Source organism: Peromyscus californicus, unplaced genomic scaffold (genome assembly GCF_007827085.1).
Source record: "Peromyscus californicus insignis strain IS unplaced genomic scaffold, ASM782708v3 Scaffold_22__1_contigs__length_63687245, whole genome shotgun sequence".
NCBI classification, from domain to species: domain Eukaryota; kingdom Metazoa; phylum Chordata; class Mammalia; order Rodentia; family Cricetidae; genus Peromyscus; species Peromyscus californicus.
In genome coordinates, this window is record NW_026294525.1 from 16,168,468 (window position 1) to 16,183,353 (window position 14,886).

A 14,886-nucleotide genomic window follows, 5' to 3' on the forward strand; every position below is an offset into this window, starting at 1 on the left:
AGGTTAATGAAGGATACGAGGTGGTGGCTTCAGTGTGTGACGTCAAGTCCGAAGGAACCACAACTCTAAGAGTTCAGATGGTAACGCTGGCTCATTGCTCACCTTCTAAATGACAGCTCTCTTGAGAAAGAATTACCGGCAAAGCTGTTGAAACCCTCAACCAAGACTCCCGCCATATTGTAATTAGGGAGCTTGCAGCAGCCTAGGACAAAACCAGAGCTTAGTTTTGGATCTCTGCAGCACAAATTACTTAAGGAGGCTTGAGAATAGTGAGGAATTTGCTAATTCCCCAATGATTTTCTTCAGGTATGCTAACTTCTAGGTAGGAAATGAGTTCTCACTGGTAATGACTAGCCTACAAAGTCAATGTCCATCTTTTTATTATTATTATTTTTTTTTAATTTTAAGAGATAGGGTCTTGCTCCATAGCTCAGGCTGGCCTCAAAGCCATGAACCTCCCACCTAAGCCTCCTGAGTAGTAGGATTGCATATGTGTGCCACTAATAACTAGAGATAAGTAGAAGATGGAAATGATGGTCACATATCCCAGCAAACAGAATCAGAGAATATCAAGGATTCCCCCAGGGAATCACAATTTTCTAGATGACAAGTAGCTCCCACCATATCTAAATCATTAACCAGACCTTTTCATCCCCAGGTCAGAGTGCTTCCCCCTGAGCTACATGTCAAAATCCCGATTCTTACTTAACCACCTAGACTTCTTGACCTTGGGCAAATCACTCAGTCTCTCTGTCCTGGTTGTTGGTCAACTTGATACGAGCTAGAGGACTCTCAATTTAGAAAGGGCCTCTGATTAGCCTGTAGACGAGTGTCTGTGGAACATTTTCTTAATGATTGGTGTGGGAGGGCCCAGCCCACTGTGGGTGGTGCTGTCCCTGGCATGTGGCCATAAAGTGTGTAAGAAAGCAGGCTGAGCAAGCCGTGAGGAGCAAGACAGTAAGCAGTGTTTTTAATGTGGTCTTTGCTTCAGTTCCTGTTTCTAGGTTCCTGCCTTGACTTCCCCCTGTGAAATGAACCATCCCCACCCCACTCACCCAACCCCAACAAGGTGCTTTTTTTTTAATCACAGCATCAGAAAACCTACCTAAGACACGTCCCAATATTCTTTTATCATCTCTAAAATGAAGGTGACAAAATGTCTTCACTCTTCCTGCTTCACTGAGTGGTTATAAAATGTAGGAGCAGTAAGTGAAGCCTTGGGAACAGGTAGATGTGTTGTAAAGGGAAGGCAGAGTAGACTGCCCCTCATGTGGGTAGGACTTCATTATATGGAGTGAGCCTTTTTTCTCCAACAATGAGACTTCCTCTCTGTGGGCGGGACTTCCTTCACAATTAACAAACAAGAGAATGGTGTGTCAGCACAGTAACCTCTCCACATTCCTGGTATCATCTTGCTGTACCTTTTATTTGTATGTCACCATGACCAAATGTCTGACAGAAGGACCTGAAGTGGGGGACTGGTTTATTTCCGTGCACAGTGACTGTGACAGGGAAGGCATGGTGAATGAAGGGGCTGACTCAGTGATCATGAGAGCTTGTAGCATGTCCTGTACCTGATCTTCCTGGATCAGGAAACAGAGTGGGATTAGAAGATGATATTACCCCTTCCCACCCACATCCCCCACCCCCCATATCATTTCAACTAGCTAGGTGACAGTCCCAAAGGTTCTACAACCCTCCAAAACAGAGTCACCAGCTGGGGGCCAAGTAGTCAGAAACGTGAGCCTTTGAGGGACACTTCACATCCAAACCATAACAAAAGATGGCGGCGCTTCCCTTCTCCCACCCCCCATCAGCTTCCATTCTGCACGAGCGTCTGCCTAAGGGAAGCAAGTGTGGGGATGTGTACGAGCATCTCGTACGCCACTGTTGGCATTGTTTCTTCTCATCAGACTGGCATCTCAGCCTAAAATGTGAGAGGGAAGACAACTACTGGAAGGTATTAGCTGTATTCCTTCAATTTAAGTTTCCTTCCCAGGAAATCCTTCCAGCTCGTTTTCACTTTCAAAGTGTGAACTAATGTACAAACATGGTTGTGTCAGGCTTTATTCCAGTGCCAAGTCTGAGAATAAATATAACTTAAAAGGGGAAGATATCTCACATGGTACCTGTCATCATAGGCACCCAATGCATATTTAATAAATGAATAGATGGATAAATGTGCTTGACTAACAAAATATTCAGCAGTGAAACCTTAACATTTTTTCTTGAAAGTCCAGTAATTTACATAGCCAATTTAGTCTTAGTTGATTTCCCTACAGGGACTTCTGAGGTATCTCTTTGTATCCCAAGAAGACCATAGCCACAGAATTGTAGAGAAACATTAATTTTTTTTATTCTTATATTTTGGCTTCCATTGCATAAGAAGACATCTGTTTCAAAAAAATGAAATTGGGTTTGTTCAAAGAATATTGTTTTGTTTGCACACTTGTGCAAATGATAATGACCCCTTGGGGAAGTTGCCTTAGAAGACTCTAAGGGTTCTCCACTCAGAGTTTACTTTGACCCCTCAATTCCCTTTGAAGTATGTAAGACTTAAGTCCCAAATGGTTCCTAAACAGGAAGTGTCAAGTGTAACCGTGAGAAGAATGCTACACTGTGATAAAACTACTTTATGTTTCTAATCAATATAGACAGTGTCTTAGTTAGGGTTTCCATTGCTGTAATGAAATGCCATGAGCAAAAGAAAGTTGGGGAGGAAAGGGTTTATTTGACTCATACTTCCACATTGCTGTTCATCACTGAAGGAAGTCAGGACAGGAACTCAAGCAGGGCAGGAACCTGGAGACAGGAGCTGATGCAGAGGCCATGGAGGGTTGCTGCTTATTGGCTTGCTTCCTCTGGCTAGTTCAGCCTGATTTCTTATAGAATCCAGGACCACCAGCCCAGTGATGGCACCACCCACCATGGGTTGGGCCCTCCCCCATGATCAACTAATTAAGAAAATGCCTTACAGCTAGATCTTTTGGAGGCATTTTTCCAATTGAGGTTCCCTCCTTTCAGATAACTCTAGCTTGTGTCAAGTTGACATAAGACTAACCAGGACAGACAGAAACCAGGGCATATGTGTGGTGATAGAAATAATGGCAGGGGGACCATAAAGTTGGATCAGACCAACATTGCTGCCAAAAGCCAACAGAGCAGGTTCCTCACCTAAGGCTGGAACTCCAATAGTACTAACTGCTTGGCTGGCTGAATCAGGACTCAAAAAAGGCCCATAGTGAGTGTGCCTACCATGAGTGTTTGCCAGATCTTCCTGCACTTGCTGCAGAGGAGGGAATTTGCATGCTCAGAGAGCCTGGATAGTGTGATGCTGTGAAATGTATATTTGGTCTTCCTCCTGCTTCCTGGCATCCAATTCCTCAAATCCTTAGAATCCCCATAGTGCCTTTCCATGCTAAGGAATGGAGTGATAGTTAGCCAAGGCTGAATAGCTCAAGTTAGGAAAAAACAGAAACAAAAAACACAAAACAACACCCCCCCCCCAAAAAAAAAAAACCAATCAAAGCCTGCAAATGGAAGAGGACATCAAAATGCTACAGTGAGGGATGTCAGGCCAAGAGAGATGTGAGTGTGTAGACTGAGGCTTTTCTGTCCTGCCTGCCTGGTCTCGCACCTGCTTTTAAAATAATCACTCAGAGGCTTAATATTACTTATAAATGTTTGGCCGATGGCTCAGGCTTATTACTAGCTAGCTCTTACATCTTAAATTAACTCATTTCTATTAATCTATGTATTGCCACGTGACCATGGTGTTACCGGTCTGCTGGCATCTTGCTCCTTGGGCCGCTGACTGTCGTCTCCCAGACTCCGCCCTTCTTCTCCTGGATCTCTGCTTGGATTTCCTGCTTGGCTCTATCCTGCCTTGCCATAGGCCAAAGCAGCTTTATTTATCAACCAATAAGAGCAACACATATTCACAGCGTACAGAAGGACATCCCAGTGCTTAACAACAAAGAGGGAAAATGTTAGCCTTGATGGAGGAACCTCCAGAACCAGGCTCTATAGAAAGTTCCTCTACCATTTTCTTTAGACCCTTTAAAAACATTATCCCCTAGCCACATTTCAAACTGGGGTCAGGTAACCATATACCAATGGCTTGTTTTCTCATGTCTATATGTGTGCATGCATATATTTACATGTTCATGGGGAATGCACATATGTATGTAGGGGTGTGTCTCTCAGCCAGTAGATAACCTCCAGTGTCATTCTCAGGAAGGCCATCCACCTCCTTTGAGATAGAATCTGTCACTGGCCTTGGACTCACCTGCTTAGGCTAGGCAGGCTGGCCAGCGAGCTGCAGGAATCCTTCCACCACCCTGCGTCAGCGCTAAAATTATAAGCACCTGACACCCAACATTGTATGCGGATTCTGGATATCAAATCAGGTCCCCCTGATTGTAAGGCAAATGCTTTTCCCATCCAGCTCTGCCCTGTCTCCTGTCACCATGTGATGGCCATTCTCAGGATCCACCCCAAACTGCAGGCTGGCCTAAGAAAGAACAGAATGAGATAATTTTATACAGAGCCACACCAGACCCTTTACATTCCTTCCTCGCTTTTCCTGTAGCTTTAACCATCTCTAAAATAGTCTCTCCGGCCCTATCTGCCTTCTCTCCATTCTTCTCTCTTCTCCTTTCTCTTTCCTTTCCTCCCTTCCTCTACTCCTCCCTCTTAGTCAGTTGTTAGGCTAGAGGTGGATCAAACCACATCTACCTGCAATAGCCATTCCTAGAGCTATTGTGAAACTTTAAGCCCCTGCTACTGAAAGCCCATCTTCTAGCACAGCCCCCAGGTGCCTGGGTTCCAGGAGACTAGGGGGCTTCCTAATTCTCATTTCCCAGATTACCAGACTCCAAGGAAGGCATCAGGCTACTGATGGCATACACCCCTCCTTTGTAGTGGGAACACCTTAACCAACTGTGGTCCTTCTTCCTACTTCCCCCCTATTCTCTAAGTCCAACATGAACAAGACTCCTTCCTCCCTTCCTGTCCATGCAAGACACCCCTTCCCCTGCCCTGCCACCTGAATCAAGACAACCTGACTGCAAGCTGCATGCCCTATGGACGGCTTACTAATCACATGGTGTGGCCCCTCCTTCCTCTGTGGTTTACCAGAAGGGAACCCCACTTTGTCTCGGGCCTGAATTCTCCTCAGAGCCCCCACCACGCTGTTGTCTGTTTATCTGTATCATCAATCTCTCTCCTATTCTCTTACCCAAAAGGAAAATCTGCCTGTCCCACTTGAACCCAAAACCTGGGACCCCAAGACACAGGGAAATGCAGCCTCTCTTGTGCGCAGTCACTGCTAAGCTCCAGGTTCCCTGTGAGGAAGACACAACCTCTCGGATCCCCAGCTCCTTTATCTGCAGCCTGAGCCATGAGGTCGCAGAGAACAGGGAGTCTTGGGGGTGACTAATGGGACACGTAGACAGTAGGGTGTCCATAACAAGGCAGAGGCAAAAGAGGCCCTAGAGGTGGAACACAGAAGCCCAGCTCCCACGTAGCTCAGGGAGGGCCTGTGCCACTCACCGCTGAGCCGTGGTGGCTCTCTGGTGCAGAGGGAACCATAGGAAGTTAGGGTGTGGTCCTGGCATTTTGTCTCTGGTTGGTACTCAGTTCACATCCGGGGTCAGTAAGTTGCATAATCATGATTTTTCTGACATTTCCGAAGAGACTTCCTGAAGCAGGTTCTAGGGTAAGTGCTGCCCTTATGCCCTCAGATTCACCCCTGATTCACACTCTGTAATTGCTCCAAATTTGTTAATGAAGAATCAGGAGCAGCGCCCACAGCCCAGGCTCAGTTATCTGCACCTCGCCCTCTCCTTCAGCCTAGAGGGCCTCTCCTCCTCCCCCTGGCAGCTGGCGTGATTGAAGGGAGGATGAAGGAGCCCTGCGTCCTGAGCAGCCCAGAGGAGCAGGAGCAACACACTACCCATTTGTTCCCAGCAACAACCTGTGTGTCTGCAGGGCTACCACATCCGGGAGAACAGAGTTCCCATGTTCCTTCAGACATGCCCTGTCAGGAGAAAGGGAGAGCAGATCAGTTCTATCTTGCTAATTTTAAAATTCTAAGAAAACATCTAAGAAGAAAGTCAGTGCAGTGCTCATTCTAATTAACTCGGAGGACACACAATTTGCAAAAAGACTGCCGTATCCAGTGAGAGGGAATCAGGTGGCAGAAAGTGGTGAACTGTGGGACCTCAGCCCTCAGTGGGTTTCTAGGAGGGGGTTCCCCTTCTCCGGCCACAAAGGCCAGTGCTGGGGTCACATTCCCACCTGAGGACATCCTGGCCATCACCAGAGCTGGATTTTAATGGAGGATAAGGAAGAGAGAAACTTCCTAACACCTTGGCTGAGGAGTTTTGGGAGAGGGGTCTCCCATCATTTATGGTCACACACTTGCCTTCCCTCATTCCTGTATACCCAGGAATCCTGTCCCAGAGCTGAGCTTTTTCCCGGGAAGTGTTGATCCCCAGCTTTAGGTTTCTTCAAAGGAAAGCTGCCTCCCTGGGATGATGAGACTCTTCTCACTTGGGTTTCAGGGTGGGAAGCCTGAGTACCATGGTTCCTAACACACCAGTCTTCACATCTTACTGCGACTGCTGTCCACTTATCCGTTTGAGTGCATAGGCACACACACACACACACACACACACACACACACACACACACACACACACATTTTTTCCTAGGGCCAAAACTTCCATTTATATCCTTTATCTGTGCGTCTCTAGCCTGACACTCTGCCCACCCACTTTAGTGCCAACCAAAGGATGCTTAATGGAATGGCTGATTAGCACTGAAGTCGCAATTGCCTCCAGAAGCATGGAGCAAATGCAAGCTTCTGACAGATGAGAAGGTAGGCATGAGGGGCTTCGGTGAGGTCAAAGGTCAGAGGTGAAGAGAAAGAAGGGCTTACCTCTTCCAACCCCTCAGTCATGCCTAGAGGAGCCTACAGCCTGGACACATGACAGCTTGTCATACAACTGCCTGGGTGTCCAGTGTCCAGAGTCCCCTCCACTGAATCCTCTAATTTCAAGTGGGGGCGGGGGGAGGGGAAAGTACCCTAATGCCCATGATGCAGGCCCTGTTGCTCTCTTGGGTGTGGCATAGACAGGTGCCATTGCAGCATCCAAGGAAAAGGAAGCCCATCCAGTTTTAGTTTGTTTGGTTTTGTATTTTTTAAGAAGATTTTTTTCGACAGTTTTCATTCAGGGCAGTAAATGAAAAGGCAATCATAAAATGCATTGAAAGATTAAAATCAAGGCCCGAAAGTCACACTGACCCCAAGATCAAAGTCCTTGAGTACTGGTGTTTCACCTCAAAATTCCCCATTAACTTAAAAAAAAAAGTTTCAACTTAATGCACCTCATGGGTTATTAAATGAAAGTAGACTCTCTAAAGCATCCCAGATATGTCAGATTTAACTTTAGGCACAGAGCCTGTATTCAGCTGGGGGCAGAAAAAAGCACAACTTTCAACATGTAGCCAAAAGACGTTGGCTGTAATGAGGTGTAATGGCCACATTGAACATAATCAAACTGCTTTTACCTAAATACACAATATAGTTTCGGCACCTTGTACAATAAAGCTAAATTGAGAAGAGCTGAACACTCTGCAAATGTTGTATTTAAAATTCATGAACGCAACCCAAGGGCTGGAGATGAAGTTTTCGTGAAGGTCTGGTAAGTGCTGAGTGCCATGGCTCACCGAGACAGCCGAGGCATACAGCTGTCTGTGGCTTAACTAAGGGGTGCTCTTCCATCTTACATTTGGGACTTTAAGCTGAAATTTTTCACCTATCTTAAAACCCTCCCTCATGGAAGTGCTAGAGGAAACTGAGGCACATAGCGGCGATGCAACATGTTGCTTAGGAGCATGCTTGGGTCATCCATCATGGTGTTTGGGAACTTTGGTTACATGGAGAGACGGGCTGGAAACCTTCCTGAGTTTTGTTTGGTTGGTTGAGACAGGTTTGCACTTGCTATGCAGGCCATGTTGGCCTTGAACTCACAACCCTTTGCCTCCTCTTCCCAAGAGCTAGGGTTATGGGCATGCACCACCCACCATACCTGACTTGAAAGCTTTCCTAAGGAGACAAAATAAAACCAGAGAAAGAAACAGAACAATCTTAAGCATTTACCAAAAATAGCAGTTCGATAAAGAATAGCAAGTGCAATTTTCTTTTCAGTGCTTCAGAAAGTACTGGATATAAACCGGTGTAATAATTTACAGAGGTTTATACCATTAGCATCATAAAGCACAGCTCCTAGAGAGCACAAGGTTGTTCTTCCTGAAGCAGGAGGTTTTCTCTGTGACTCTCACTATGCAGTTCTTTTCCCATCAGCTCAAGCTGCCTTTGCAGGTTCAGTGTCAGGATGCAGGGTGAGCCCCTGACCCTCCTTGCTGCATGGACTCACTAGGTTCCAGTGTGAGGTCAGTCCTGGGTGATAGCATTGACAAATCAGACGAGGTGCCTGGGAAGCTGCCTGGGAAGCATCGTGGATGAGCCAGACAGATTCTAGGGCAGAGGGGAAGTCAAGAAGGCTGCTTCCCAGGTCAGGGTCAGAAAAAGCAGCAAGAGAACTGGGGCCTGGGGTTGACATACTCGGGAGAAGAGCCATACACCACCCTACCCAGACAGTTACTGCCCGGTCAGAAGCCAGCAGGGCAGCCTAGCCAGTGAACAGATGAGAGTGGGGTGGTGGGGTGGTTTGAAGAAAATGGCCCCCAAAGGGGGTGGCACTGTTAGGAGGTGTGGCTTTGTTGAAGTGGGCGTGGCCTTGTTGGAGAAAGTATGTCACTGTGGGGGTGGCCTTTGAGGTCTCCTATGCTCAAGCTACTCCCAGTGAGACAGTCTACTTCCTGTGGCCTGCATATCAGCATGTAACAAGCTACCTCTCCAGCACCTTATCTGCCTGCACACCACCATATCCCACCATGATGATAACGGACTGAACCTCTGAGCTGTAAGTGAGCCACCTCAATCGAACGTTTTCCTTTATAAGAGTTGCTGCGGTCATGGTGTCTCTTCACAGCAATAGAAACCCTAACTAAGATAAGTGAGTTGGAAAAGAAGCTGAGGTGTCACTTGGGGCAGAACTTGAGTGTGCTTACAATAAGAGGCACAAGAGGCCATGAAAATATTTAAGCAAGGACATTATATTATTTGCATATTAAAGGGTTCTTCTTTTGATGACTGGGATGTGGTGATATTCTGTTCTCCAAAATATTGTGCACCCTAATAAACTTATCTGGGGTCAGAGAACAGAACAGCCACTAGTTACAGAGGCCAGGAAATGGTGGCACACACGTCTTTAATCCTAGCCTTCCTAAGGCAGAGATCTGTCTGGATCTCTGTGAGTTCAAAGCCACACTGCAAACAGCCAGGCATGGTGACACATGCCTTTAATCCCAGAAAGTGATGACAGGAAGCAGAAAGGTATATAAGGCATGAAAATCAGGAACTAGAGCCTGGTTAAGCTTTTAGCAGCAGTTAAGCTGAGATCCATTTGGATGAGGACTCGGAGACTTCCAGTCTGAGGAAATAGGATCAGCTGAGGAATTGGCGAGGTGAGGAAGCTGTGGCTTTTTCTGCTTCGCTGATTTTCAGCATTCACCCCAATACCTGACTCCAGGTTTGATTTTATTAATCAGACCTTTTAAGATTCGTGCTACACTGAGATGCAGATTCACAACTGAATAATCTGTTTTCCATTGCTATAACAAAATACCTAAGGCACTGCAGCTGGATCTTCCATGGCTTCCAGCAAGCTGAGCCTGCTGAGTTAATGATGGTGGAAGAGGTGAAATGTAACATTGAATCTACTACAACTGTTGCCATGCTTGCCAGGGAATCCAGTCCTGAATCAGACTCAGTGTACTAGAGCGTAATGAAATACACATTTCACATACAATGTGTATTTTTGTCAAAAAGTGAATTTATGATTGAGGGAACTGCAATAAATTTGACAATGGCGAGGAAGTTGACTGTCGGATCAGCTTTGCGCTGAATATAAATCATTCTATTTTGGATACATCGTATCTGGGGTGATGACAAGACAGGGCTCTGGAACTCTCTCACAAACAGCTGAAGATTATGGAGTAGAGCTTGGGTGACAGACAAGGAGCTGGAACAGGAGGTAAAGTTTTAGGAGTCAGCTGCAAATAACTGGCACACTACAAATGAAGGTCAAAGTAGCAAGGGTTCAAACCTGGGCCGGGGCAGAGGGAGAGGCCAGAAGTAGAAAGTGAGCAACATCAATCCTGATCTCCAAGAACTTGCCATCTTATTGGAAACACTAGCTAGGCACTGCAAAAGGCTGAGGAGCAGAAGGAGACTATTAAAAATATGCTGAGGGACACCTCACTATGAGTCATTGTTCAGGGGTGTCACAGAGGCTCCCACAAAATACCATAGGTTATTGTCATTGCTCTTGGTTGCCTACCAGAACTAGACGGTAAGGCTGGATTGCTGAAGCCATACACATTTGAGTGGTACTTGAAGGACGTAGAGAAATCAAGCTGGAACTGACCTGAAAACTTCCTCCCTGCTGGTTAATTTTCATGGTGCCAGAAGATGCTATTTAGGCTGTTGGAGAAAATCTATCAGTGGTGTTACCCAATGGTGAACTCTGCATTTTATAATGCTGACCTTCCAGGCAAGGTATATCCATTGGTAAAATAGTGGCACAAATGTTATGAGGGTAACCAACCATGTTGGGGTCGAATTTGAAGACCACCCCCTAAGAGGGAATGCATGTCTGGTACTGTAACCTGGTCAAAAGCCCATGCTCAAAGAGGTCATAGGCCCTAAGGGTGAAAGTACTACTGTTGTTTTGCTAAATGGACACATTGCCAAACTGTTTTCTAAGTATTTATGTTAATACACATAGATGAGTGCTGCCTTCAATCTTGTCAAGCAAGATTCTCTCTGCAGTGATCAGCAGCTAATGCAAAGACCAATAACTGACCAAAGGCTGAGAGTGAGTGTAACTAGTGAGTGCTAAAGGAGACATTAATATCAAGCCCCACCACCACTCAGGCTCAGGGAACGTCTCACGGGGCGGGGTGGGGGGGATAGAAAGATGGTAAAGGTTGAGGAGGAATGCAGTGAAATGCTGTCTTTTGGACATGGCATGCCTGCTGCACTCATGAATTCACAGCAGCTATGGTTACCCAAACAAAATCAGGCTGACAAGACCAGTCAATATTCCAACAGGCAGGACTAACTGGACCCAGGGGGCTACAAAAAAAAAAAAATCCCCCAAACCAAAAATCCAAACTCACAAAAACAAAAGGGAGATCAATGGAGTTTGGGGCATGTCTTGGAAGTGTGAAGGCAGAGCTAGTGATGGATGTGATCAAGATGTATTGTGTAAACATCCCAAATGGTCAAAGAAGTTAAGAAATGTCTCTAGTGCGGTGTGGGCCCTTTGGCTAGCTGCTAAGTGCCAAGGAAGTCAGAAAGAGATGTCTTGAGTTGGAACAGCTGTAGGAGGCTTTATAAGAAGGGGTCTGGGGGTTCTGAGCCAACTTCTGACACTGTGGCCCAGAGATGTATTTACAGGGACATGTGTTGAGGGAGACTCATCAGCCACAGGCGAGAGCTTGTGTTGCTAATTCCCATCACCACCCCAGCCAAGCAGAGCCATTTCTCAGCACTGCCTCTCCCTCTCGCCCACATCCTTATTGCCTTTGAACTTTCCCAGGTTTCTTCCTTCTCCCCAGACCGGCCTTCCATTCCTCACCTACTGCCATGTTTTCTAGAGCCAGGACCTCCTCACCTTCCAAGTGTCAAGGTCAGTATCTCTGCTTTCATTGCCTTGTATTTGAAAGCTCAGACACATAGTGTTTGTTCATTCATACACCAAACTTATTCCCCAGTTAAACTGTAAACACTCCTGTTATAAAAGTTTGCTTGGGCATAGACCAGATGTGGTGGGTCACCCCTCTAATTCTAGAACTCAGGAAATAGAGGTAGGTGGGTCTCTGAGTTCTAGGTCAATCTGGTCTATACAGTGAGTTCCAGGCCGGCCAGGAATACATTTTGAAACTCTGTCTCAAAACAAAAGTTGCTTGAGGAGATTAGGGGTAATGCTTACTCATATTAGCTAGAGCAGATGTGTGAGGAACACTGGCTCTTCCACTCACTGTCTCCAGGATTTGTGATGTCACTTGAGATGGGTGACCATAGCCAATGCCTCCTCACCCCAAGTTCCACATCCCATGGACTTCCTCTGCAGCTCCCACTGCCTGGACTAACAATTTCGTTCAGCAGTAGGGACTCTAGGGCTCATTGCTGGGAGATTTTAAGATGATATTTGCCTATTTAATTTTTTTTTCTCCAAAAAATGCCTAGAGAAAAGGCAAGGTTCTTCTCTTTCCTGGGTAATGGAAAAGTTGCATTTGTAAAATACGTCATTTCAACATCTTTCAAAGGGACATTAATGCTGGTAACAGACTCGATCTCAGCAAGCTACAGACGAGTGGGAATTAGTGGCCCAGAAGAGAATACATCCAGGGAGGTAAATCCCTGACTGGGCTGGCTGCTGGACCTCTTGTGGAGCGGGTGATCCCTTAGTCTCTTTGGTTCTGGGTCCTATGTGTTGTTTTCTCTTATAGTTTAGAATGCCTACCTGAAAACAGGGATGAGGAGGAGAAAGAAGAGGAAGAGACATGAGAGGTGAGGAAAAGGAGAACAAAGGAGGAGGAAAAGCAGGAGGAGGAAGATGATAAAGAGGATGAGGAGGAAGGGGAGAAGAAAAGGAGAGAGAAGCAGAAAACAGGAATGGAGGAGAAGGAAGAGTGTAGCTGAAGTTTTTCTCCGCTCCTGCCCAGCCTGCGGTCCCATAGTCACTTATAAAATAATTACTCAGAGGCTTATATTAATTACCTTTTCATAGCCTATGGCAGGCTTCTTGCTAGCTAGCTCTTATACCTTAAATTAACCCATTTCTGTTTATCTATGTTTTGCCAAGTGTTCCGTGGCTTACTGGTCTACTGGCATGTTGTTCCTTGGGCAGCAGGCTGGCGTCTCTCTGCCTCTCCTTTCTCTTCCTGTCTCTCTGCTTGGATTTCCGCCTGCCTCTAAGCTGCCTTGCCATAGGCCAATGTAGCTTTATTTATCAACCAATCAGAGCAACACATATTCACAGCATATAGAAAGACATCCCACAGCAGAAGAGGAAGAAAAGGAGGAGGAAGAAGAGGAGGAAAGGGAGGAGGAGGAGCACTAAGTTTTCTTCTTCTGAGGGCCACATACATGCCTAGCCTGGATTATTTCCACGGCATTATGATTTGAAGTAGTTGGTTTTAGAGTCCTCGGTGATTTCTGTCAGATCAGCCTCATTGCCCCTGCCTCTAGCAGAAGGATGGGAGCTGGAGAAGTTGTCTGTGCCCCCAAAGCATGTTTCCATTTGTCTCCCAGTGACTTATGCCATGGTCTGGCCCCTGGTTGCCTTTGCTGTGAGATGGGTGGAGACACGGCCATCAGGATCACATCTCTGCACACTGACATTTGGATTTTGACTTGTTTTTAGAGTATGAATCTCCAGAATCAGAACAAACAACCCTGCTCACTCGAAACTTGTGACTGCGTCACATTCGTGGAGTCACTGATAAGGAGATCAAAGACTCTGCCTGTGAGCATGCAGCCCAGAGCGAAACTGAACTAGACAACTCCTTGCAGGCCCAGCACGGTTTGGTCCTGCTCCCTGTGAGGTGCCTGTGGCAGATGAATGTCCCTGTGGTCAAGAGGTTGGGGATTCAGCTTTCCCCAAATTGCTGAGAGACCGGGCCAACATACCTGCTTCTCTTCTTCCCACCTAGATCTTTAAAATGAAACCTTCCTGGAACTGTACAGAGCTTGACTCCTGATGTACCAGCCTGCCATCAAGTCACTGCTCACAGACGAGGTCCCCATGTGACTGACCTCCAGACCTTAGCACAACGGACACCATGATGGAGGCACCATTCTGACCTAAGAGCCCAGCACATAGACTCCAACTCCTGCCCAAAGGAGAACAAAAACTTAATCCATCGTAGTCCATAGTTCTGGGGAAAGTCCCCAGATGTGCTAGCCCTGCTTTTGGCTTCTGTAGCTCCGCTTATTGCTAAATGTTCTTGCTAATTGAAGTGTGTCAACTAGAATATGTGTGTGTGTGTGTGTGTGTGTGTGTGTGTGTGTGTGTGTGTGTGTGTGTACAAAAAGCCAAGATCAGTAAGACTAGTGGCTGTATGATTTGGGCGAGTTCCTCATGTAGCTTGTCAGCCGGTGGATAAAGACTTTCTGTTGACTTTAAGAGTCTGTGTGTTCTCTGAAGGAGTGACCTCACAACACCTGTACTGAAACTGGCCCCTGAATGCCAGCCTGCCACCTGGTCACTGCTCACAGATGAGGTCCCTGGGTTTGAATACTACCAATTATTTTTTTTTCTTAGGGAAAGAAGATAAAGGAGGCTGTGATAAGACAAATGTCATACTTAAGCCACACTGACGTCCAACAGAGATGTCACTTTAAAGGAGGCCGGACAGAGTTATCTTAGCTAGGAGACAAGTAACAAGAGAAGGATGACCCTGAAGTCACCAAAGTCAACAGACTCCCATGGAGAAAAATGAGGATGGGGTGCCCAGCCAGAGGAGACTCTGGAAGGGCTGGTGGTGGTTCCTTGTATGTGTTTTTCAGAAGAGCATCTTGCACAGTGTTTCTCAACCTGTGGGTAGAGACCCCTTTGTGGGGTTGCATTTCGGATATTTACATAACGATTCATAACAGTAGCAAAATTACAGTTATGAAGTAGCAGCGAAATATTGTTATGGTTGGGGGTCACCACAGCATAAGGAACTGTATTAAAGGGTCAC

At 46.3% G+C, this 14,886-nt stretch overlaps 1 long non-coding RNA gene across 1 annotated transcript; it reads left to right on the forward strand.

Moving 5' to 3' along the window:
* Positions 1-11,726: 11,726 nt before the first annotated feature.
* On the forward strand, positions 11,727-14,217 carry LOC128118779 (uncharacterized). Its single transcript, XR_008221314.1, has 3 exons — positions 11,727-11,825; positions 12,649-12,709; positions 13,566-14,217. It is a non-coding gene; the product is annotated as an uncharacterized LOC128118779 (long non-coding RNA).
* The last annotated feature ends 669 nt before the right edge of the window (positions 14,218-14,886 follow it).